The following is a 26,966-nucleotide window of genomic DNA, read 5'->3' as shown; positions in this document are numbered from 1 at the left end:
CTGGAAAGACCAAAAAACAAGAAGAAAATGAAAAAGGTGAAATTCATGGTGTAGTCCCTTTAAAGATTGACATCCTCCCTGCACCACACACCTTTTGTCACTCCGTTACGGCAAGCGCTGGCTAGGGCTGTCACAATTATTACATAATCGTGTAATCGTGATTATTTTTCATAATCACGTTTATTTTTCATAATCGTCATAATCGTTTCCATGTTAAAAAGTGTTCATATCTTTTGTTTAAAGTAAAAAATAGTGGAAATAGCCGATCTACAAGCTCACAACGCGTCGCATCGCATTGTGGATTGTAGATCGGCTATTTCCACTTTTGTAAGTATAAAGTTGTCAAAAATGTCATTTCTTTGTATATTTAAGTTATGTGTCATATCTGCTATGTGCAACTTCAAAGCCTACAAGCCACACAGAAATGTAATTGTCGACGACAAAAACACAATTCAATCGTTAATCGCAATTATTTGAGCGACAATTAATCGTCATGTAAAATATCATATCGTGACAGCCCTAGCGCTGGCCTCCAGCTGTTCCCAGGTCTCTTCCAAGACAAGGATGGCGTCTGGAGCCAACAGGGGAGGGAGGGAGTGAACTGCCTTCCTAATGCAGCATAGGCACGATGTTTATCCCCCTGCCCTTGTACGCCGGGCAGATGGCAGAGATGTGTGGCACGCTCTCAGGGCTGTCTGCACATTTATAATCAACCAGACGCCTGCCGCCGGACAAGTGTTTATAGCTCCAGGAGTATTTCTGACACATTTCACGCACTAAGTGCCTTCCACCCTGCCCCCCCTTCCCCTGACAACCCGAGTCAAACGCCGCATGCGTCAACACGCGCGCTGCGCCGTATCTCGGAAATGCTTGACTCGTATATACCCAGATCAGATCTTCCATCTGACGGCAAGCTGTGTGTAATGCTGAACTGCCTGTTGGGGCTACATGGGCCTGGGGGGCTCAAGGGTATTGAGATTTAAAATTGAAATGTATCGGGTGCACAGTGAAGACAGTGTGCTTAATCCTTCCGGGGCTTTACCTAAGTTAGGTGAACTCAACAGGAGTTGCGTTTTCAGAAATCTAAAAAGGAAAAGTGTAGCGCCACAGAGCTGGTTTTGATGCAGAGCATTAAGCCCCTGCTTGGTCCTTGGGAGAGGCTGCAGGCCGCTTAGACTGATTTATGCTTAGTCGTGCACCGCTGTTGCATCCCGGAAAACCAGAAAGCAGATCTACAAGCTCTACCCAAGCATGGGTCTTGCTTGGGTTTTTCTTTTCTTTTCTTTCTTTTTTCTCTTGCTTTGTCAGATGGCCCTGGATAGCAGACACCTCAGCAGTACATGAAAATAAAAGACAACTTTGCGTCCTCGACTTGGCGCTCGCCTCTTGTCTTAACAGTATGTTGCGAGTTCAAGTTCAAACGTTCAGTTAACCACTAAGCCCTATAAAAAAAAAAGCAAAAATAGCAAAACGCTTAATAGATCAGCTTTTTTTTCCCTAAATTATAACACTTGAAAGAGAGGAGCGATCCATGCACTCAAAAGAGTAACAAGAGGATCCGGAGCACTCAAAAAAGTTAAAAGAGGAGAGGACGGGCATAACATCAAGGTACTTTATTCCTTACAAAAAGGTTAAAAAAAAAGAGCCAACATCTTGCACATAAAACTCTTGGACATAAAATGGCAATCACAATCCAACAAAACGGATCCCGGTTTCCAGCCATTTTCCATACGTTGAGTTTGTCTTTTGATCTCCGGTTTCTACCTTATTATGGATAGTGTTCTGTTCTGTTAGTGGGAAGTCACTGTCTTTTAAGCCTAGTTCAGACCAGAGATGTACAACGGAGCATAAATTAACCATTAGAACATTGTGGAGAAAAATCTATTGAAAGAGAAAAAAGAATTACCCCTCAGAGAACATTTCCGTTGTCTCGCTGCACACGGTGAGAAATCTAATTGTGTTTTAGAACGCCTTTGAACTACGTTGTGTGAGGACCCACTCCTGTTTCGTTGAACTTGATTGTATTTTATATAATTACAACAGAAAGACTGAAAGAGATAAAGAGAGACAGCGGGGTGCAAAAACGAACACAGTAATGTTGAAGCTGACCTGTAGTAGATGACAGGTGGGTTGGCCTTGGCAGAGCAGTGGAACCTGACCAGATTTCCTTCCAGAATGGGCTGGGGCTCCACAGTGAGGTTGACAAGGGGGAGATCTTTAAAAGGAGAAGAAAACTATAGTTAGCATATTATAGATCACGGAATAGGGTTGGGATCCGGAACCGGAGGAATCGGATCCAACATTGAGGAATCCGGAATCGGTTCCATCACACTTGGAACTGTTTATGGCAGGGGTCTTCAACGTTTTCAGGCCGCCGACCCCTTAGTTGAGAGATGAAGCAGGGACCCCCACAACCCTTTCATAGATTCCATATAGTTTCATCGTTTGACAGCACAATCATCAGTGTATTTTGGATTCATGTCAATTTGTGTTTTCTGATATTTAACCACTTGAACTGTCAATACTTAATAAACTTGACCTTTTACTCTGTACTTAGTCTGCTCTTTTTCCCCTCTACACGAAAGCTCACAACGCCTCGCGCTGTAGATCTGCTATTTTTGGCTAAAGTTCTCAGAATATGGACACTAGGGTTCAAGTGGTTAATATGAAAAAGGAGAAAAAAAGGTTTCTATCAGTCAAAGATTTGGAGGACCCCCTGTAGTAACTCTGGGGACCCCCTAGTGGTCCCGGACCCCCTGTTGAAGACCCCTGGTTTATGGAACCGGTTTTTATCATACTGTCAAAGCTGGTATGTGAACTTTATGTCTGCTATACCGGTGGTTCTCAAACGTTTACATTTCAAGGACCACCATACTCTGAGAGTGTAAGAATGGAACTAAATGGACGCGTAAGGGTGTATTTGGTTCCATTTTTACAGACCTGTTAGGAACCCCCAATAGGAATAGGGAACTATTAAAGGACGACTTTGCCATTTTCCAACATATGTTCATATACTGTACTCGTCTGTGTCTTATACGAGGCCTGTGGCAGTACAGAAACTCACCTACCAGTGACCTCATCGATGGGGAATCCAAGCTAATAGAAACAGCATTATTTCTATTCCTGCAAAGTTACCATGCTATAATGGAAGCCAAACTCTAAATATATTTTATAAAATCTGCCGAATTTCTGAAATGCCTACAGCACGCCACAGAGACACAAACCGAGTAGACACTTGTACGATTTTATAGTGAACATTAGGGAGGACCAATGATATGAAGAAGCCAAGATGGTTTGAAAAGTGGTGAAGTCGTCCTTAAGGAATCGGATCGTTGATGGGGAATCGTTGATGAACCCTGAATCGTTAAAATCCTAAAGGATCCCAACCCTAATGACGGAGTAGGAATGAATATCCAGTTCCTGTAAAGGTAGATGTATTATTAAAGCAAGTAGGGTTGTGATCTAAGGTTGAAGGATCCTTTGTAATGCATGCGTTCGCACTGGCATCTACAAAGACTATAGGCTACCATAAATGTTTCGATGGAAGCCATCGACATGAAGATACAAAGATACATCCGACTTTTGTAGCCTCTACAAAAGCTACGACAGCTACTGTACAACAGCTACAAATAAGTTGAGCTGGTTTCAGTAATGTATGCTTTTTTTAAGATTTGTTTTGGGCTTTTATGCCTTTATTAGATAGGACAGTAGACTGACAGGAAATGGAGGGAGAGATGGGGAGCGACATGCAGCAAAGGTCGTTCGGATCGGGAATCGAACCGGCGACGCCGCCAGGCATCAATGCCTATGGGGCAATGCCTAAGTGATATGCGCCTGGACCAGTAGGCCAGCGGGCAATGTATGCTTAATGTATACTTATTTGTGTGTGGATTTTGTGCGGCGAAAATAGCTGATCTACAAGCTTGTAGACCTGCCATTTTTTGGCACACTTACTGTACACCAGCGTGCAACTAATGTAAATATCAATGAGGCTTAAGTGCAACTTGCCTACTACGTGGCATCATTTATTTAAGACATTGCAAACCCTGGGCCCCTGGCGAGATCTAAACTCTACTTTCACCATTGTGTGTGTGTGTGTGTGTGTATCCTTACAAACTTAAAGTAGCCTATTCAATAAAATAAACACATGAATAAATAATACAAATAAATATGTAAATCCGAACCACAATTCTCACAATTATTCCTGTGTCTGCGACGGGGAAGCAGTCGAAGAGAATAGCGCTGATGCTCCATGCAGCTTGACAATGTGTAAACCATTTCATCCATAGAGTTTGTTCTGGTTTACTTTATAAAACCTTTATCCAGTCTAAATGGTTTATATCAGGGGTCTTCAACGTTTTCAGGCCAAGGACCCCTTAGTTGAAAGAGCGATGAAGCAGGGACCCCCACAACCTGTTCATAGATTCATTGTGTATTTTGGATTCTTGTCAATTTGTGTTTTCAGATATTTAACCACTTGAACCGTCAATACTTAATAAACTTAACCTCTCACTCTGTAATTAGTCTGCTCTTTTTCCCCAATACACCAAACCTCTTTTCCAAAAATAGCCGAGCTTGTAGATCTGCTATTTTTGGCTAAAGTTCTCAGAATATGGACACGAGGGTTCAAGTGGTTAATATAAAAAAGGAGAGAAAAAAGTTTCTATCACTCAAAGATTTGGAGGACCCCCTGTAGTAACTCTGAGGACTCCCTAGGGAGCCCGGACCCCCTGTTGAAGACCCCTGGTTTATATCATTGTTGTCGCGCAGAAACCTCTTATCTCCATATTCACTTTTTTTTGTGTTTTATTTTGAAGATGTGGTGCCATGATTTGTTATGCCTAAAACATGATCATCAGGTATTATGATTATACTTGGAGGAAGAAGATTGTTTTCAAAAAAGTGTGTCGTGCTCGCGCTGGGAAGTGGGACAAATCTTAAATATCAGCGGAGAATATCCTTGTAAAATGATCCTTAGTCTGAGTAATGCACAACCAACTACTGTACAAATAAGTCCTAATATGTTACTTAGTCATGCACTTAATCTGGGCCACAGGTTAATGTGATGACAATTACTGTAGCTGTGTTGTGTGTACACAGTGTTGCATTCATTCACTTAACAAGATAGAAGCCATAACCAAAGAGGGAAATGCAGACCTGGCACACTACCAAGTGATAGGAAATTGCTGAGATGCTCGTTGCAATCAAATCTGCATATTAATTAGACTTAAAATACCTGGCACAGCTGGATTTCTCTTGATAAGTGGATTGAATACATTTTAACTGTGTTTTTTTACAACCTTGCTTCCATGTCACTTGCCAAGTGATTTTCACAGTGCCAAAATAGAAGAATCTTGTAGACTTATTTAACCACGTGAGCCCTATTCTGGTCATGTCATAATAGGTGAACAATTGACGAGAATATCAGATCTACAAGCTCACAACTTGCGTTTAGAGCTTGTCGATCTGCTACTTAGCTAATTTCTAATTTGAATTGAATTGAAAGGTACTACAAAGACGATAAGTTTTAGGAGCAACATTTTGCTTCTAAAATGTCTTTGTAATACTTTTCAAGCTACTGTAGCTGTTGGAAAAGTTTGGTTAATATTATTGTACCAATTTTGGCAAATTGTCTGTACATAACAGATCATCTATTAATTGTGCTGTTTGCCACTCTATGTTCCAACACCAACCCTGTTATTCTAACATTGTTATTCCAACAGCCTTGACACTGTACAAGTGTCTGATATTTCACTGGTAAACCATTTTTAAGTAAACAATCTTTATCCTTATGGGGTGACGGCAGGAAGCCGTCAACAACAAGATTACACCATCATGTCAACAACTCTGTTGTGTTCTGTCCACTGATAAAGGTCATCTCAGCCCATGAGGTGACCACTTGTCACGATATTACATCATCATGACAGGACCCATCCTACTGTCTTACAGTAACTATATAAAATCATGTCAACTGTCTATGAGGGCAGGAAGGCACTATGGGTGAATTGCTGTACTGTACGCTGAACTCTGGACTATTCTCTTAATACAATTATTTCAAGCGGACTTATTCTTGTGCTGCCTCTTTCTTTGACTCTGACTCTCGCTGGGTTTTACTCTGTGGGTGGAAGCTGAGGCCTCTGGAAAAGGATAACTTTCTAAAGGAATAAATATACCTAACAGTAGCCCATGCAGGCTTATATGCATTGCTCAAAGAAACAGCCTGAAAAGGTGCCAATCTTTTTCAAATGTACAATAATCAAAGAGTTTGAGTGCTTTCGATGTGGTGAATTCTCTGGCACACCACGCACAAAAATATATATCATCGAGGAGTCTGTTAACTGACTTTACTGACTTTTCATCACAGTATGAGGCTAGTGCGAACAGGTCTTTTTAAGCATATTCCTTGGTAGAATTCAGAAGGGGATTTTTAAGAAAATCTATTTACATGGCATGGAGTTTTTCTTCTCCCTGTGAATCTTGGCAAAGTACATTTGAGAATAGCTTGAAGCACATTGCACTCAAGTGTGATGAATAAAGTACCTGCTCATGTGGGAAACCGTGCTCTAATCCGGTACTCTCTGACGCAGAGCATTACGTCACACGGACAGAAAGAGCTCTGCGATAAGTGATATTTATGTAACCAATAACCAAAACTGGCATTCACGTCCACATTCTGCAGATTAAAATAACGTTCTCACATTATAATATGCCACAACAAAAATCACACCTAGTGTGAAGTGAGCGGTGCCATTTATGAGTTAATTTCATTAAGCGTCACGCGAAGCTTGGCCAAATGTGACCGTGGGCGCACAACAAACTTTGAGCGCTTTGTACCAATATGTAGGCCAGATCTAGGCCATGCTCCAGAGCCCGGACATTTTAGGGCCCGGACAAAAGCCAGATGTTGGAGCTTAGCTCTTTCCAGGAGCACCGCTCGATAATATCTATTCTATAAAGTTTGTCAGACTTGTCTGTGACAAATATGCCCATATATGTACTGTACATCCCTGACGCACAGCACATACTGTAGTGTATATGGAGATTCTGACGCCAACCGACCAATGCAATAAGCCGACCGATGCTGCACCGGTTTCCTTTGTGTATGACGTCAGTCCAGAGCTCGATCAGCGAGAGAGGGCGAGCAATGTCCTATAAAGGAGGCTGTATGCGGTATGCATGCATCAGTGCCCAGTTGGACCAAAAAAAGGAGTTTACAGAAATGGTGGATTATGAGAGGATAGCCGAGCTCGAACACACTCAAAGCAAACTAAAGCAGCTAAACGATGAACTGATGAGCTTCCTCGAGGCGGCGGACTGCGAGGTTAACCGCCTGCAGTCAGAGAACTCGACTCTCACGAGCCAAGTGAGGAGTCTGGAAGACTTTATCAAAGACGCTCAGCAGATCGAAGAGACGGAAAGGGGGGAAATGCTTAGAGATTCTCCCTTGTTTCGCGACGCGTTAAGCGCGTTGATCGAGGAGGACAGAGACGAGACAAAACGGGAGAGTAGTCCATTTCGGGGCGGTTCGCTTCAGGTTCAGGCCGTGAGTCCGTTTGAGAGCCGTTCGGTTCAGGCCATGAGGTCGCATCACATCCTCAGCCAGCTGCTGATAGGGACCCTGACGTTTGGAATCTGCAGCCTGTGTCTTATGGCTTTTCTGGTTAGCTTGGCCTACTTTGTCGGCTACGCCAACAATCCGTCCTGCTCTCCTGCTGGATGCCTGATTCCAGTCTGATAACGCGTCTCCCTGCTCGTAGGGGTGGGCGATATGGTGATAAGTATTATTGAGACGATACAATGTCTCTGCGATAAAGGCCTTTTCAGAGATATTGTATACATTGTGATACAATGAGGGAGCCTTTTAATAAAATCCTGTTGAATTGTTATTACAGGGATTCATTGCAGAATTCATTTAAATCTGCATTTTGGTCTAAATCAGTAGTTCTCAAACTTTACAATGTCAAGGTCTCCTCTTAACTCTGACAGTATACAAATGAAACCAAATGGACCCTAACGGGTCCATTTGGTTTCATTTGTATACTGTCAAGAGTTACATATTTGTAAGGGTCAATTTAGCTCCCAAAAGGATCTTTTCTTTTACTTTTTGTTACCTTGTAGGTGGTTGTACTGTTAAGTAACCGCTTGGAAAGATATCGTGATATTGTATTTTTCCATATCGCCCACCCCTACCTGCTTGTATTATATTGTCACTGTCGAGTGGATACCTCACACAGTAGGCTGCATACCTGCGTAGCATCTCCATATTTAGGTTTTCTTTTCTTTTGCTTTGTTCTTTTTTCGAAAGATTTCAATGTAATTGGTCACACTTTACGTCTCTCTTGGGTTTTTACAAATATTTAAGCACTCAACCCTTATCCTTATATTAAAACATTAAAACATGCCCATATGTGGAGACCACTTTAAACTCGATTTGAAGGCCGCTACGCGGCCAGAGAATCTACTCTTGCTATTGTTGAAACAAGGATGCCTGGGATTTCATCATTTTAGGGGCAAGGCCACTGTTGTCCATTTTTTGAGGGCACAAAGGCCAAATGCCAGGGCAGGAAGGCCATCAAATAAAACAACAATTTTAGTCTGTTTAAACAATTAATTTAATTGAAATGTTACATTTAATATGTAGAATATCTGCTGTGAAATAAATAAATGGGTATTTACAATCTGATGCTCAGCCCTGCACAAATCAAAGATACTGGATTGGTTTACAAATGGGAACTCAACAAGACACTGGTGTCTACATGACAATAAAGGCACTGGTGTCTACATGTTGACAAGACAGAGACAGAGGAGAAAGTAGTACAGTCAGCTGGGGCATTAAGGCCACAGTGGCCTCAGGGCATGCCATATTTTGGAGGGGCACAAGGCCAAACTGAGGGGCAACGACGGCCATGGCCTTCATGGCCTCCCTGAAATTCCTGCCCTGGTTGAAACTGTCTTGGTTGATTTCTTTGTTTATTTTGAGGAATATTATTGTAATAATCACATTGGGTTACCTTTAACAATCTAATGTAATGACTAGGGTAAAAATCTATAACATACAACTCCCCGTCACTTCTCATTGTAATGGAATTAAGCCATATGATTCAGACTTATCAGGGCCATAGGCCTATTTCTCTTAGATAATAATCATTGGGTAAATACTATGCTCTTACACAGTAAATGCAGTTTTTTCTTCCAGAAACGGTATATTAACGAGTTAAAAGGCTGTATTTCCGTGCAGACATCCAATACTGTAGCAGTAGCGCATTAAGAATATATCGGAAGTGACTTTGTCACCTCACCACCCACTTGTAGTCTCACCAAAGCATTTCTCTCTATCTGACTTTTTTTCTCTTCTGCAAAACAGTATTTTTTTTACCAGTGGGGATTACATTCGTAGATTAGCAAAAGGTTCCCTGTTTTGTGGTTGTTTAGGTGCATTCGCATCGGGTGCAACATGAATGTTATTTTGAGCGAAATGACTAATCTATATTAGGTCAAACTAAGTGATGGGACTGGGAGGTATACATGTCTGTTCCTATTCAGTCTTGCCAGAGAAAATTGCAGCTAATGGGAAAGTGAAAATACAGTACACAGGCAAGGCAGCTAGTGATTCTCAAATGTTTTCATGTCAAGTATCCACAGTTTACTTTGCATTAGGCCACAGACCCCCCTACAAATGAAACCAAACAGACCTGCAAGGGTTTATTTTGGTTCTAGATAGTTAGATTTCTTCATGTCATGCACCAAAGGTGCCCAGCCCACATGGACATACAGGACACAACATCTATCTCTAACTATCGACCAAATGTCTTTTTTCCCAAGCCTTACACACAAAATCTGCCAAAAAGAAAATACCTTTCCTAAAACACAATTCAAGTCATATAATAATCATCTAACCAAAGAAAGTTAACGCCATTTTATAAAATAATAAATGTCTTAATTCATCTTCTAATGTTCAGTAAAACAAAACAAAAATCAATGAATGAATGAGCGGTGCATGCAGGCTGCTCAACAGCACCACTGGGTGGCTGCAGCTGGTGTTACCACACTCATACGGACATACATATGGACAGACAGACATACATAACATACACACACGGTCAAATGTTGGAGCGGCAGGCGCCGCTCAAAAATGAACCTCACTTTCAAACTAACTGTCTATTTGTACACTCTCAGACTTAACTAGTCATTTAGCTGGGGGGGCCCCCGGAACCCCCTCAAGGACCCCTGGGGGGCCCCGGACCAACAGCAATCATGGCATTTCGTCTTTAAGTGAAGTCACACCTTTCTTTAGTATTTGCGGAAAAAAACAGGTGTTCCTCATTGTTTCTAGTGTTAGGCTTCACATATGGTTGGTTTTCAGCTCTCATACCTTTGTAGATTTTTTTTTCTCGACATACTGTAAGCCGACAGAGACTTGTTCAGTGACTTAACGAAGATGACCATCTGTTTAGTGATAATGTTAAAACACACACAGCATAATGTGTGACAGTCTTTGCATGTTGTGTACATTGCGTGCGTCCGTGTGTGTCTGTGTGTGTGTGTGTGTGCGCGTGTGTATGTGCGTGCGTGTGCGCATGCATGCGTGCGTGTGCATATGTGGGCACCTTATGATGCTTTTGATATAATCAGACGAGGGAATATCTTGGTGAAACGTGTTAAACATATGGTCGGTGAATTCTCTTTGACATCTAGTACACTATATTCCTGCTGTTGACAATTAGCAATATTTTGCTAATTATTGGTATACAATAGAATGGTATCTGGACATTCTTTGCATGCACACAGTACAGTTCCACAAAATATAAGCCGTGTTTGTACTGTTTGTGGTGTTTCTGAGAGAAACATTTCTTTCCTTCTTTGCATAAAGTCTTTCAGGCCTGAATCTATTCAAAGTTTTATATGTGTGGCCTCAATTCTCAGCCTGTGCTACTTTTTCTAGGTCTCAAAAAACACAATCACTGTATTTACTGCGGTGGTTCTCGATAACGTGCCGTGGCCCCCGGGCCCCAACTACACGATTGATAGTTGAGAACCAAGTGGACCCGTATGGGCTGCATCGATGTGTTCACTGATTGAATACTATATTACCATGATTATTAACAGTAAAAGTATAGCACAGTCAAAGGTTATCGTCGTTGTCGGGTGAAAACCTTGTATGTCCAAAACCGTCCGTTTTGCATTTATCATTTAAGAAATGATTCAAACTAGTGAAAACAGCCGGTCTACAAGCACACAACGCCTCGCACCGCGAGGCGTTGTGTGCTTGTAGATCTGCTGTTTTCACTACTTTTGTGCGACGGCCTTGTATGATGAAGCAGGGCTTTACTTTGCGAAATAACGTACACATTTGAAACTTGTAGACACAAGGTTTCCACCCGACAACAACGTTATGCTAAAGGATAACGCAAAAAGCCCCAGGGGCTTGTTTCCATTGTGCTCTGACTCCAAGAGCAAATGAAACCAAATGGGGGCCGTAAGCATCGATTTGGTTCCATTTGTACACACACTTAAAATAACAGAGGATTTTACAGCCAGGGTAGGTTGCAGTCCGCTGAGTGTTAGATAGAAAATAATAAAAACTAACAAAACCAAATGGGGTCTGTGGCCTAATATGCATATCAAACTGAGGGTCCATGAATTTACAAAACATAGAGAATGACTGTGTTTACTCAGACACGGTTTTAGCGGGGCGTGTGCGTGTGTGTGTGCGCGCATGTGTGTGTGCGTGTGTAATTAACTTTTGGCGTGCACCTTTCATCAGTGCAAACTGTTTGAAGTGGGCCGCGGCATAATAGAGATACAGCCTTGTATAATGAATGCAAAAATATGGGCCTCTGTCGTAAGAGATCAGACCCCTGGGAGTCAATGGAGCCGCTTGATAAACCACTCTGTTTCACTCTTTAGCGCGAGGGTGCGTGCGCATGCACGTGTGTGTTTGTGCGCGCGTGTGTGTGTGTGTGTGTGTGTGTGTGTGTGTGTGTGTGTGTGTGTGTGTGCGTGTGCGTGTGCGTGTGTGTGTGTGTGTGTGTGTGTGTGTCTGCCCCCCCCCCCTGACATGGAGCCAGCAGAGAGACCTTTGTGGGCACAACACATCTGCATTTGGCTATTAATTATCAAACAGAAAATGCATTATTTGGTCCATGCTCCTCCTCTTGTTGCAATTACCCTCCACAAGTCTTCTTTTCATCCAATTATCTGTGAGGAGCGACTAGCCTCGCAGGCTCCTCTCTGCATTGTCTCCCCGCCGCTCGCGGTGGGTATAAGAGGGACCGTGGAAAATTAGAGACAATAACAAGCCTTCCTTCTTTTTTTCTTTTTTTTTTTAAATAGCCTGACCTCTGTTTTTCATATACCGTCACCCTGCATCGACCGCTAATTGTAATACAGTTCATATGTGCCATTAAAATAAAGGATGGAGCCACCATACATAATGTATTAGCTCAGGGGTGGGCAACCTTAATGATGAGAGGGCCACTATGTTTTTACATTAACTCCAGAGGGCCACAAAGTCAAACATAGCCGATCTACAAGCTCAAAAAAGCTTGTAATCTGCTATTTTTGCTATTTTTGAATTGGAAGCTGGAATCTTTTTTTTTTTTTTTTTGCAATGTTTGAATTGGAACCATGAAAAGTAACATTTTTCAAATGCATTTATATGTTCTTAGGTTAACTTTATGAGCTTAAATACAAATACATTGTAATAAAAAAAGACTAGTGCTAAGTCATTATTAAGCTACTAATATAGACTGAAGTAATTAAAGTGAGTCATGTTTGCATGGTTGGAATTGTAACAGCTGAAATCAATAATATATCAGTATTCCAGTATTAATCAACGGGCCTCATTAAGTCAAGTTGGGGGCCGCCAGTTGCCCATGTATAGGCTATTAGCTGATTTACAGCACTGGGAGTCAAAGGCAGTGGTGGAAAAAGTACTCACATATTTTACTTAAATAAAAGTAGCAATACTGCACTATGTACTCCGTTACAAGTAAAAGTCCGGTATTCAAAATGTACTTGAGTAAAAGTATTAAAGTATTGGCCTCAAAATGTACTTAAAGTACCAAAAGTAAAAGTACAGAATGTTTGAAAATAGCAGATCTACAAGCTCACAACACGTCGCATCGCGACGCGTTGTGAGCTTGTAGATCGGCTATTTTCAAACAGCCTAGGTATAAAATAGGGCTAAATTGGTATATGTAAATAAGTAAAGTACTTTACTTATTTAAATTTTTTAGGTATTTGTACTTTACTTATTTACATTTTTTAGGTATTTGTACTTTACTTGAGCATTTCCAGTTTTCAGTATTTTTACATATACTCCACTACATCTCGGATCCAAATATTGTACTTTTACTCCACTAAAATGATTTGAGAACTTTAGTTACTAGTTACTTTGCAGACATAAATATAATATTATAAAACATACATATACCACTTTAGCCCTATTTCTGACCCCTTTAAGTAAATGTACTTAGTTACTTTACACCACTGGTCAAAGGACACATGGCACAGGTTCAGTGCAGACTCTAATTGTGCACTTTTAATTGTTGCCTCTTTCTTATATTATTTGACAATATGGGGTCTGGAACAGTGGTTCTCAATATGTTCTGATCAGACTGAAACCTTGCCCTAATGTGAGGTTATATTCATCATACAGTAAGTAGATAGATATGTCATACAGTAGATATGTCATCATCGGGTGTCACAGGGTGGCAAGAAATCCGAGATCCACAAAAGAATCTCGCATATTGTGTAAATGAAAGACATTTTTCTTACATCTCTACATTTATTTATTTCTCATATTTTTGTTCTTTCAATGGGAGAAAGAACTATTATCTTTATTCTACGACGGCAGCTTTTCAGTTTTACGATCACCTATTTTTTATTTTTCTGTGCTTGCAACAACAAGTCACTTAGGATTAGTTTTGGGAGATGCTGCAAAACTGAATCATCTGATATTCCAATTAAATAAGCCAGTGTGGTCTTTTTGCCTTAAGTGAATGGTACAGGAACAGTACAGGAGCTAATCCCTCCTGTTTTGGCTAGTTTTGCTGATTTAGGGGAGAAATCTAGTTATCAAAGACACCCTTAACTGGTAGGGGGGCTTTGAAGAATATGCAAATTTGCAGTTAAGCAGTGGTTCTCAAACATTTTAATTTCAAAGATCCCCATAACTCTGAGTGTGTACAAATGGAACCAAATGGAATTTAAAAGGTTCATTCGGGGGGGGGGGGCAGTGGCTCAGGGGTTAAGTGGCCGGTAGAGCAGTCGGAAAGGAACCGCAAGGTCCCAGTTCAATCCCCGGGCTCCCCCAGAGTGTCGAAGTGTCCTGAACCCCTAATTCATGGGTTGCATTTGTAGTCCTACACCGGCCATGTTGAGGACCAACACAGGTTTTCTGATTGGCTTGAACATTAGTACTATGCCAATCAGACACATTGAAACACCTGTGTTGGTCCTTAACATGGCCGTTTAGGACTACAAATGCAACCCATGTATTGCTCCAGATGAGCAGGTTGGTGCTTTGCATGGTTTCCTCTGCCATCGGTGTATCACTGGGTTTATCACTGGCAATGGATATCTACCATCAATGCGTGTTATATGAAAAAGTGGGATGGCCATCTCTCGTGGTTCGTAGAGAGCAACGTATTTTATGTATTTATAAGGCCTTGTGGTAAGCTTCCTTTGTACCTATGCTCACTTTTAGATCAGGGGTCTTCAACAGGGGCTCCTCAGAGTTACTACAGGGGGGGCCTCCAAATCTTTGTGTAATAGAAACTTTTTTCTCCTTTTTTATATTAACCGCTTGAACCTTAGCATCCATATTCTGAGGACTTTAGCCAAAAATAGCAGATCTGCAAGCTCACAACGCCTCACGCTGCGAGGCGTTGTGAGCTTGTAGATCAGCTATTTTCAGCAAAGCGGTTTGGTGTAGAGGGGAAAAAGAGCAGACTAAGTACAGAGTGAAAGGTCAAGTTTATTAAGTATTGATGGTTCATGTGGAATATCTGAAAACATTGAACACATTGACATGAATCCAAAATACACAGATGATTGTGCTGTCAAACGATGAAACTACCGGTATATGGAATCTATGAAAAGGTAGTGGGGGTCCCTGCTTCATCTCTCTCTCAACTAAGGGGTCCTTGGCCTGAAAATGTTGAAGACCCCTGTTTTAGATCCAAAGATCACTGGACAATCGACACGTTCACAGGCACACAGTAGATACTAGTGGTGTGCGGGCCGACCCGGTGCCCCCACCCGCCCGCCAACCCGCCCGCCAGCGGGTGGGTGGGTCAAGGTTTCAGACCTTTTCAGGCGGGCGGCGGGCGGGTGGGTTATCACAACTCTCATGTGCAAAAAATAAATAAGAATAATCACCTGTTCTTATTTGCCTTTTATTCTTAATAAGAGTAGGCCTATAAGAATGAGAATACAACGTTTGAATACGAGCACGAGCGAGCGAGTTTTAAAATGCGCCAGAGAGGAGCGAGGTTTCTCCTCCGCTCCTTGGTGCGAGGACCGTCCCAATTCCGCTCCTGTTGGGGCCGCGAACCACATCTTGCCAACATTTGACACAACGTGAGCACAGCAGAGAAGATGCACAAACAATTCAGCGCGTGTCGCTGATCAGGATTTCACTTAAATGTCTCTGAGCTCTGACTCTCTGTCATCCACACAAGTCCGTTTATAGCTAAATACTTTGTGTCGGTTAAGTTATATAACCAGCCAGTCAACGGATACGATTTGAAACACAACTTTCACAAGTGAGGCGGATTTTTTGACTGAATGAACCAACCAACCACGCTTACCTCGAGTCGCTCCCATCTCTCCAATCTGGTGATTAATCAATATCCAACAGGATTTAATATTGTCCGTCTTTTGCTGTCTGTTTAAAGTGCGAGGCGCTGTATAAATATGATTGACATAAAACCGCCACTCTTACCCCGACGATGCCCGGCGATTAGAGAGAATGAACGTCTTTGAATGAATGTCTTTTAGGCTAAACCCCAATTTGAACAACACGTTTGTTTATTTAGCCCATGACAATATTGTGCTACTGTAAACCTTTCTGTAAAGCGACTTTGGGTACTTAGAAGAGCCGTATATAAAGATGAGCTATTGTGGAGATGATATACCATCTTTTTTTTAAATGCGGGTTGCGGGGCGGGCGGATTCGTTGATTTGTATTGTTCTGCGGCGCGGGAGCGGGCGGGTTACGTTCCGTGCGGGCTGTGGGTCGTGCGGGTTATGAAAAAAACCTCACCCGCGCAACACTAGTAGATACACAGTACCGGTCCACGTATGAACAGTGAGCAAGGAAAGACTGCCTTCATTTATTATGCTCCTCACAAATGGGGAAACTTCAGGACTCTCTGAAACTGGTTCGATTGGTCTCAAAAGAGACATTTCAAGTGCTTCTTGAGGACACACTACATAGTGACTGTACCTGCTTCAACTATATTTTTTTTGCATCTGTGACGTTGTGATTCACTTGCTTGTTGTTGCTGTGTTGTTGTTCACCGCTTGCATTGTGTTGTATTTGCTGTGATCAGGGCGTCCTTGAAAAAGAGAGCTTGCTCTCAATGAATAAAGAAAAAAGAAAGAAAGAAAGAAAGTATCAAAGTATGAAAAGTATGACGTCGTTGTCGGGTGAAAACCTTGTATGTCCAAAACCGTTCATTTCGCTTTTATCATTTTAAAAATGATTTAAACTTGTGAAAACAGCCTATCTACAAGCACACAACGCCTCGCGGTGCGAGGCGTTGTGTGCTTGTAGATCTGCTGTTTTCACTACTTTTGTGCGACGGCCTTGTATGATGAAGCAGGGCTTTACTTTGCGAAAGAACGTACACATTTGAAACTTGGAGATATGAGGTTTCCACCTGACAAAGACGATGAGTGTGTGTGAATGGGTGAATGTAATGCATCTATGTAAAGCTTTTTTTTTTTTTTTGATAAAAAAAACGCTACATAAATGCACCATTTTAATTTGGACCCCCCTCAAGTAACCGTGAGGGTCCCTGGACCACCACTTTGAGAACCACTGCGGTATAGCACCATGCAGGCTTGACCAATGACGTCCCATTCATTCAAACTCCGTGTTTGCTTGCCCTCTATCTGGCTTACTCAACATGCTGGTAGTCCAGTCCCTCCATCCAGCCCTGGCTGCTCTGAGAGGAGAGAGAGACGGCTGTTCCCACATCAATATTAACAGGGGAAAGGGTTAATGGCGTTCTCGGCAGGAAATCGCCGCGCTTTCCGGGACCCCGAGGTCGCTGTCATCACTAATGCATCCAACGCCTGCCTTTTCCCATTTGCTTTTGCTTTGCTGAGTTCTGATCATTGCCCCCCACGACCGTGACCTGGCACATGTACCCTTCCCCCACCCCCTGCTATAGGCTTGAGTCTATAATAATGTACAAACATGGCACATTTAAGCATTTTTCCCAAGTCCCTCACTGGAACGCATCTAGACTGGCGTTAAGAACCAAACCATTTCTCAACAAAAAAAAAGGGTGGGGGAAAAAATTACCTTTTTTACTTTGCTACAAAGACGCACGTGACTGGCGGTTTCTGGAAGATACAAAGGTTTTTTCGTCGACAGCATGTTTTATGGAGCACCGGCAGTCTGCTGCCAATTGTAAGCCGTGTTAGAGCTCGAGGTTCTCCACACAGAAGGCTGAGACATTTGTTTTTCAACTGTCGCCTACTCTCCCCGCGAGAGACGGTGGCACCGCCTTTGTCTTGCATGACAAAAAGGATTCTCTGACAATGAGCACAACAAACATTAATCACTCGGCTCACACACTTCAGCGTTCCTGAGCTGTGGCGTACGGACTCCATTCCTTTTGAATGACAAGAAATAAGAGTGGAGAGAAAATGCATGAGAGGGAAGAATGGATCTGTCAAGACTAACACATCTCTGAATAGCATTTTCTGCTTTATTAGTCATAGTTAATGGCTTTGAAGGAGCCGTGAGGGATGCAAAAAGCCCTTTATTCCAAATCCATAAGTTGCGGTAAATAGTTTTCTGTGATCAAATAATATCATCTGACAATTGAATCATTCACAGAGGGTCCCCCATTTCCTGAGCTCGAATACCCTGCAAGATCCTCAGTGTTAATTTAACTCTGGACCCTCGTTCAGTCAAATGAACACTGGGGATTTTGCAGTGCATTACTATGGAGTGGAAGAAGGAGCCAGACAAAAGAAAATACATCCACAAAGCATACAGGTTGAATCCAATTTCGGACACCGTCTTTGCCTGCAGAACACAACGTGTAATATCTTATAGCAAGTGAGCCAAGCTGTGTCACCAATGATTAATGCACATATTCCTTTTGAATGAGAAAGGCGATATGTTTACGTCAACCAGGCTATCATTAATTTATTTTGGAGATCCTGGACTTACAGCAGGCTATTTTCTTTTGTTGATGTAGTTTTTCTTTTTAGTCAAGAGCAATCATATCCCTTTTACTGAAAGGTGCTGTGTAAGAGATTGCATTATGACTACAGCTGATGAACTGTATAGCCTGGGAACCAGACACATCTGCAAGCTCTTTTCATTTGCTCTGACAGATACAGTACGTCTGGGCCCCCTCCCCTCCCCTTCAGACACATTTCCAATGGTCAGGCCAATCACAAGCCTTTATCTGACACGGGGCGTGTCTGATACGCGACCGCGGTTTTCCCGGTGAACCTGAGCGCAACGGTGGGGGCGTGGGGGTGTGGGGAACACACACCACTGACTATTGTCGATGATGGAGAGGTTATAAAATATAGCTTCATGTATTGAGAGGCACTCTTGCCGATTTCATAAGAGACTCGTCGCCAATTGCAAGATATTTCAAAGTTATTTGGGGCCATGATGATAACTTTCTTCCCATTATTAGACTAAGGATTTATATTGTCTGTGTTATTGTTTACAACCACAATTATTCACGTGTGGCAAGATCGCGGTTCCACTAGTTTTACTAGTAGGCCTAGAAGCCTTTTCAGAAGTTAATTTAATGTTTTCCCTTTAATGATTTCCTTTATCGTCATCTTGCGCTAATGCACGCAACTGTTTTCGCCAGGTTTAAGGTCTTATTTTAGTTGTTTCTCATAAAGCTCGCGGCCCTCCTTGCCCATCGGCCCCCACCGTCGTGCTTAGGTTCAGCGGGAAAACCGCGGTCGCGTCTGATACGGTTGACTGACAGTTCTGCAAGTCGGTCCAGGGCAACGCACCAGGCTCAAACTAGGCAGTGTCGATCAGTATGAATCAGGATTCTGTCTCTGTGTTACCCATTTCTCACCTCTAATGATTTCAGAAAACATAACTAAGCTTTTATTTAAATTAAATGATTTTATTTGTGACTATGCCGCAATTTTTTCCCAGCTTGATGATGGACGAACCAAAACCAAGCACTGGCCTTGTTGCATGTGTCGCGCTCAGCACTATATGCCACACGTGTCGTTGCTCTGACTGGCTGTAGGTCTAACAAATTGAGTACGGAGGCATCAGGGACATGCTGGGCCCCTGATTCAGCCCGGGAAAAAGAGTTGGAGAGGCCCTCTCAGCTATAGAGAGATCTCTCTCTATAGCGCTGCTGCTACTTTGCCATTTCAGATCATGACGTGACAAGCCAGTGGGCCAATTACATGAGTTGTATTTCGTCGTTGTCGGGTGGAAACCTTGTATGTACAAAACCGTTTGTTTTGTATTTATCATTTTAAAAATGATTTCAAACTAGTGAAAACAGCAGATCTACAAGCACACAACGCCTCGCAACACGAGGCGTTGTGTGCTTGTGGATCAGCTGTTTTCACTACTTTTGTGCGACGGCCTTGTATGATGAAGCAGGGCTTTGCTTTGCGAAAAAAAAAAAAAAGAATTTGAAACTTGGATATATGAGGTTTCTGCCCGACAGTGACGATTTACTTTGTTGGCCTCCCAGCCCCCAAAATGGAACGAAGGCCGACACTTTATTTTTAATTTTTTTCCTAATGGCCGGCCTGGACCGGCCGGGAATGAACCGGCCGTTCGGGAGTTGGCCCGCTTTTCCCAATGGCCAGCACGTCCCTGGGAGGCATTCTGGTGCGCGCCCGTTGATAACGGCCCTTTGAAACCGGAAATGAACTGAGAGGTTGTGAATAGCTAGTCTGGTGATGCCAACATAGATAACATGTTTACACAGAACACAGTCAATTCAATCATTTAAATAATAATGGTCATTTCAGAAAAAAAAAATAATGGGTGGAAAAAAATGATAATAATTACCACTTAGCACACGTACAGTCTTAGACCCTGTTCGAAATATAGCAAAAATAATGGGTCTCCTCAAATAAATATGGATAATTACGGTTGCTCATTGCTGCCATCTGAGGGTTTTTTTTTTCCTGCTTGATAATGGATCCATTATTATTATTTTTTTAAGAAAGAGGAAAAGAAAATGTTTGTCCGCCTATAATGACATGCCCGGGTGAAGAAAATAATATTACTTAAATAAGTGAATTTGAGATTTTTCCGTAAATGAATGCCCTATTTGATCATACTACAGCTTCACACAAAAGCATCAAAAGAAGCTGATCTACAAGCTTGAAGCGCAGCGCAACGCGGCACGCGTTGAGCTTGTAGATCTGCTACTTTTGCCATCTTTGAATCTGAATCCTGAAAAGTAGCAGTTTTGGACATAATGAGTTTTCTACCCGACAGAGACAAGTATGATATTTCGTCGTTGTCGGGTGGAAACCTTGTATGTCCAAAACCGTTCGTTTTGTATTTATCATTATTAAAATGATTTAAAATAGTGAAAATAGCTGATCTACAAGCACAAAACACCTTGCACCGTTGTGTGCTTGTAGATCTGCTATTTACAAAAAAACATACAAATTTGAAACTTGGAGATACAAGGTTTCTGCCCGACAGTGACAATATAACATATCATCGTTGTCGGGTGGAAACCTTGTATGTCCAAGACCGTTCGTTTTGTATTTATCATTTTAAAAATGAACTAAACTAGTGTAAACAGCCGATCTACAAGCACACAACGCCTCGCACCGCGAGGCGTTGTGTGCTTTGTAGATCAGCTGTTTTCACTACTTTTGTGCGACGGCCTTGTATGATGAAGCAGGGCTTTAGGCTACTTGGTGAAAAAACGTACAAATTTGAAACTTGGAGATACAAGGTTTCTGCCCGACAGTGACAATATAATTATATAATATTATTACAGTATCTGTTTTCTGTACTTTACCCATCGATGTATTGTTTATAATCCGGGTGATTCTCAAAGGTACTCACGTTGGATATCTATCGTGACGGTGGCGTCCTTTCCGTTGGGAGCCGCTTTGTTTGAGGCGCGGCAGGTAATCTGTTGTCCGGTCTGGATGTTGGAGGGAGAGAGGTACAGCGTGCTGACTGTGCTCTCTCGCCTACCGTCCCGCAGCAGAGTCTGAGGAGTCAAGCAGAAAGGAAACACTTATTATTATTAGGGATGGGTATCGTTCACCTTTGAATTGATACGATACCTTTTTCGATACCTGGGAATCGATACGATACCCTTTTCGTTACCATTTTCGATACTTTTTATTTAAGTTTAACTTCAACACGGAAAGAGTGGTGACTCGCTGGCTGCTGCGGTAGAGCAGAGGTGATGATGATCATGATCACATAGTGTGGCGGAGAGAGTATAGTCGTTGGATAATCATCATAATGTTTTGGGAGCCAACACATGGGCACCGGTCGCGAGGACGTCCCACAAAAACATACGTGGACGTACTCAAGGAAGACGTAGGGACACAGAACACCAATGAGCTGGCCAGATGTATGGAGAACCGAGATGACTGGAAACAACGATGGAGGGCTCGTCTGAGGACGACCTAGATAGATATATAGATAGATAATAATAAACATTATAGGCTATTGTCGGCTTATCCACAGTAACGAGTGTAGCCTACTAAAGCAGTCATTAAACTCTCAGTAGCCCAACTGTTACAAATGTGACCGGCCAGGGGTGCGTTCCAGAGTATCGAAGCGAGGTATCGTTCGTTTTTACGTGAACCGATACCCTATAGTATCGACGTCATGCTATCGATACCATTAAAAGTATCGCAGACGATACCCATCCCTAATTATTATCCCCCAAAAACATGGATAACAGCATTTTGGAATGGATGAAACAAGAGGAGCCCAGTGGCCACCTAATAGTGGCATAATTCATGCAGGTCCCCTAAAGCAGGGGTTCCCAAACCTTTTTATCTCGATCTGGGCACCCCATGAATATTTTTTTAATCCGAGGCACCCCTACATTATAATTTTCTCTCCCAGCACCTTATATTTATAGCATATCGTCGTTGTCGGTTGGAAACCTTGTATGTCAAAAACCGTTCGTTTTGTATTTATCATCTATAAAACGTACTAAACTAGTGAGAACAGCAGATCTATAAGCGCACAACGCCTCGCATCGTGCTTGTAGATCGGCTGTTTTCACTTGTTTTGTGTGACAGTCTTGTATGATGAAGCAGGGCTTTGCTTTACCAAAAGACGTACACATTTGAAACTTGGAGATACAAGGTTTCTGCCCGACAGAGACGATATTTTGTTGATTATGTTGTGAGGAAAACGTTGAGATAATAGCCATTTTGGTTAGAATATTTTTTCAAGTGTCCAAATAAATTCCAAATATTATCAAATTATCTCGCGGCACCCCTGGACTGCCGTCACGGCACCCCAGGGTGCCCCGTCACCCACTTTGAAGACCCCTGCCCTAAAGTACAACGCTTTTTTTCCCCTTCTGACTCGTCACATGCTTATATTGTCCTTTAACCCTCATTGAAAAATAAACAGCAAGCATTGCTACGTGGGCTATCTGTGATTTGAGCCAATGACATTTTCCTTTACATGTTTTTGTCACTTGGCTATAATATTGTATGTTATTATTGGGCTCTGTTGAAGAATTATTCCTTATGCTAGTTATTATGGTTGCTTTTATCTAACCTTTATATTTTACCATCACTTATACATCCAGTATGATATTTGGTAGCTTGCAAGAGCCTAGTTGTCTCCACTAGGCCTGATAGCTATTGTTTTTGTACAGTCTATCTTTTTATGGTTCACCCTGTCCTTTGAAGCAGATACAGTATAACTATGATCTCTGCTCTTTGCTATTGGCAGAACTACTGTACCACTGTACTGAAGTGTTATTGTACTTGTCCCCATGATATCACATTGTTACATAAAGCATAGCATTCACCACCTAGATTATTGCCTCAACTCATCATTTACTGATTGATCAAGTATTCCAAGACAGCTCCATTAATAATAATAATGATAATATTATCTTGAATTTATATAGCGCTTTTCTGAGTACACAAAGACGTCCTCCATAAAGAGCTGAATAGCAGCTGGACCTAGCCATCTATGTATTGGTTGAGTTGTTCCATTTACAGAATGTTTTAGATATTTTACTTGTCTACTATGTTGGCATTGTATTAATATATTCATCATTGATTTTATTTTTCAGTATGTCTCGGCTACGCCCCCAAAACAACACCACAACCACCACATGCCACTCAGTTTACATGTGAATGATACACATATTAACTTAAAGGGGAAGACCACCCATTTTCAATATTGAATGTCATTAATATACCTTAGAGGAGTTGTGTGGAGAAAAAAAAAAAGTTCCCCCTCTTCTGTGTTGCCTAGAACTGGAGGATTGATTTTGGGGTTTGTATTGTAAAGTACAACGGTGTGATGTCATCAAGTTGTACTTTACAAGGTATATTAATGACATAGTTCAATATTGAAAATGGGCGGTCCTCCCCTTTAAGACTAAGTATCCTGAAAAGACCCAAATTAAAATAAGCTCTTGAGGTTTTTGGTGTCTGTCCTTTTGACAGACAAGTACGAATAATATGGTCAATACTCAATAGAGTATACATTTTTCTGCCAATATTTTTTTTTAATAAACATCAATCAAAACATCACAGCACTTTATTTATCGTTTCCACTGTTCTCCGTAACTAACTTGCTCCTTAGTACAGTTAAATGTCACAGAATTAAAATATGCTTGATTTGGGAGGACTGGTTTGATTTCATGCCTCAGCTTTTGTACTCCTTCCACTTCTCCCTCCACTGAAGGTTTGTCATGGTTAATGCAAATGACATATAATGCAATATTGACATTACCGGGAGAGTTTGGCCTCTAAATATGCAGCCCCCGCTTCCTCCATTTCCAACCAAAGAATGACAAAATGAACAAACTGCAGCAAAGTAATGCATTCATAATTAAACACGTTGGAATCCTCCCTCGTTTCCCCCTCCCTTCACAGTCATGATTAAAGCATGACAGGGGTGGTCCGTCTTGCCCTGTGGATCAAATTAAAAATCTCAGTTGTCATTAAATTGCCATGGCAAGCCTTTTAGAGGATAGCTGTTGGAGGAGAGGGCAGAGATGGAGCACCAGGCACGGGACGGGTTTCCACTTAAAGGACGACAGGGACAATGTCACAATCCTCAGTGTTGACGCAACCCGGGTCCATTTGGTGACGTCAGGAGTTCAATTAACACTGGATTTTAATGTGGAGTGCCTTTTTTTCTCAGGCGTGAGAGGAAGCATTGGGGAACATCTTAGGAGCTATAGAAACAAATATATCGTCGTTGACGGGTGAAAACCTTGTAAGTCCAAACCGTTCGTTTTGCATTTATCATTTAAAAAATGACCTAAACTAGTGAAAACAGCCGATCTACAAGCACACGGTGCGAGGCGTTGTGTGCTTGTAGATCTGCTGTTTTCACTACTTTTGTGCGACGGCCTTGTATGATGAAGCGGGGCTTTACTTTGCGAAAGAACGTACACATTTGAAACTTGGAGATACAAGTTTTCCACCCGACAACAACGATATGCTTTGTTGATACAACTTTGGATCGTGCAATGAATTAATCAAACACGATAGGGCTTCACGATATAAAGCCTTCTCCAAATGTAAACCCATATTTGATGTTGCGTGCTTGTTAAAAATAATGATATCATACCGTATTCGATGTGATTATTTTGTGTAACCCATGAAAGCTTTCTTATATGTTAGAAAAAGTGCATTTTCTCTCCGATTCCACTGCACGCTCTAGCAAGGCTATGAACCCCCAAACTGCTCCCAATGAGCGTTGCTCTGTGAATGTGTGTGTGAACGTGTGAATGTGATGCACACATTGCAAAGCACTTTGGAGAAAGGCGTTATATAAAACGCACCATTTACCACTTAGAAACGTCCTCCGGACAAAATAGACCAAAAGCCACACAGTAAAACTCCTCAGCTAATTTAACTCTGACTGTAAAAGTATAACCAAATAGACCCCTTACTGGTTACATCCGTATACTCTCTGAGTTACAGATGGATTTATTAAAACCGAGAATTTTATTGTGCAACAACAGGGGGGATAAAGGGTGGGTGGCACATATTTTAAGTTTTAGCCTAGAAAACTCAGCCCGCGTCCCGATGGAATACAGAGTTAAGCAACACTTTTTACTTTTTAAATAGGAGGTATTTATGTGGCGCGTTTATTCAGAGAAACTTGCAATGAACGCAAGAAACCGACAAAGCATCAATTCGCGGCTATAAAACCAAGCCAAGCAATCGATAGGGAAGGGTGCAAGGGTCAGAGACACGCCGCCCTGGCATTGATCTGGTAATCCTGGAAAAAAGCATGCAAGGGAGAAGAGCTAGGAGGAGAAGCAGGTCAAGAGTTTCCAGAGATAAGGTCGAAAAGACAAAGTTAGATGGAATTCCTTTTTTTCTTCTCTCTACAAGACCGGGGTATAATTGGAGTGAGTGGAGGAGGAGAAGAGGAGGATATATGATTCACAGGATATGAGGACTTCTTGAAGAGATGAGTTTTTAGCTCATGAGTGTCTTTACTCTCCTGACGGGAGTGGAAAAGGTCATTCCACCACTTGGGAGCGATGGAAGGTGAAGAAGAATTGAGGTACGGTGATGATTTGAATCGTGCAGGTGGGTATGTGGGGGGCTAAAGTGGGGAGTGAGTGTGCACAGCAAAAATCCTGAGTGGTCCATTTTCTTTCCCCCCGCTCTCGAGTTTCTTTTTTTTTCCCTTCTTCTTTTTTTTTGGCTGGTGGGCTTGCGTGCGGTGCAGGCTCAGACCACTACATGGAGTGATAAGGCTGCAGAGCCTGGAGGAGCCTATTTCACCTTCACTGTGTGTTTCTAAACATGATTCTAGAAGCCTGTGGAGAGAAGGAGGGTAGGATAGTATGAGGCAACGTGTGGAGGAGAAAGATAGAGGTTCGTGTCCACTATCTTCGTATATCGTCACTGTCGGGCAGAAACCTTGTATCTCCAAGTTTCAAATTTGTTTCAAAGTAAAGCCCTGCTTCATCATACAAAGCTGTCGCACAAAAGTAGTGAAAACAGCAGATCTACAAGCACACAACGCCTCGCTGTTTTCACTAGCTTAAATAATTTTTTTAATCATAAATACAAACAAACGGTTTTGGACATGCAAGGTTTCCACCCGACAACGACGATATATCTGGACGCCGCAGTGTTTTATTGCGCTTATAAGAAAAACAAAGAGCCAGTGTTTGTGTTCACAACTCGAAAAGATCTATATAAATATATTTTAATAAAAACATCAAACAATACATCAAACAAAAAGATGTGTTGTCTTGGTAACCACTTTCCAGCCCGACAAGCAGCTGGCTACAGTGTATAATTGTTGTTATGGTTACCGTAGGCTACACATGGACCTTAATGTCTCGTGGCATTTCTTATAAGGCGAACATTCAGTGGAAATTGCAGAATCGCAAGCTCACAACGTGTACCGTTGCGTTGTGTTATGAGCTTGTAGATCGCCTACTGTTGGCAAAGAGATTTGATGTAGAAGGGGGAAAATGAGGGGACCAAGTATAGACCACTGGGGAACCCTGATCAACAAAGTATACAGTATAGGGTTTAACGACTTG

The 26,966-nt window shown here is 42.0% G+C and overlaps 1 pseudogene across 1 annotated transcript in view; it reads right to left on the bottom strand.

Moving 5' to 3' along the window:
* The window catches only part of LOC308304623 (kin of IRRE-like protein 3), a 171,280-nt pseudogene that overhangs the window by 70,213 nt on the left and 74,101 nt on the right, over nt 1–26,966 (bottom strand). The window contains exons 5-6 of the transcript in view: nt 21,287–21,437; nt 2,110–2,215 (exon numbers count right to left, since the gene is read on the bottom strand). The product of the transcript in view is annotated as a kin of IRRE-like protein 3 (transcript). The remainder of the gene's footprint in view (nt 1–2,109; nt 2,216–21,286; nt 21,438–26,966) is intronic.

The sequence above is a fragment of the Nannobrachium achirus genome, assembly GCF_963921795.1.
Source record: "Nannobrachium achirus genome assembly, chromosome: 19".
Taxonomy (NCBI): Eukaryota; Metazoa; Chordata; class Actinopteri; order Myctophiformes; family Myctophidae; genus Nannobrachium; species Nannobrachium achirus.
Note: the sequence above shows the minus strand (reverse complement) of the source record. Positions and strands in the feature narration are given on the sequence as shown.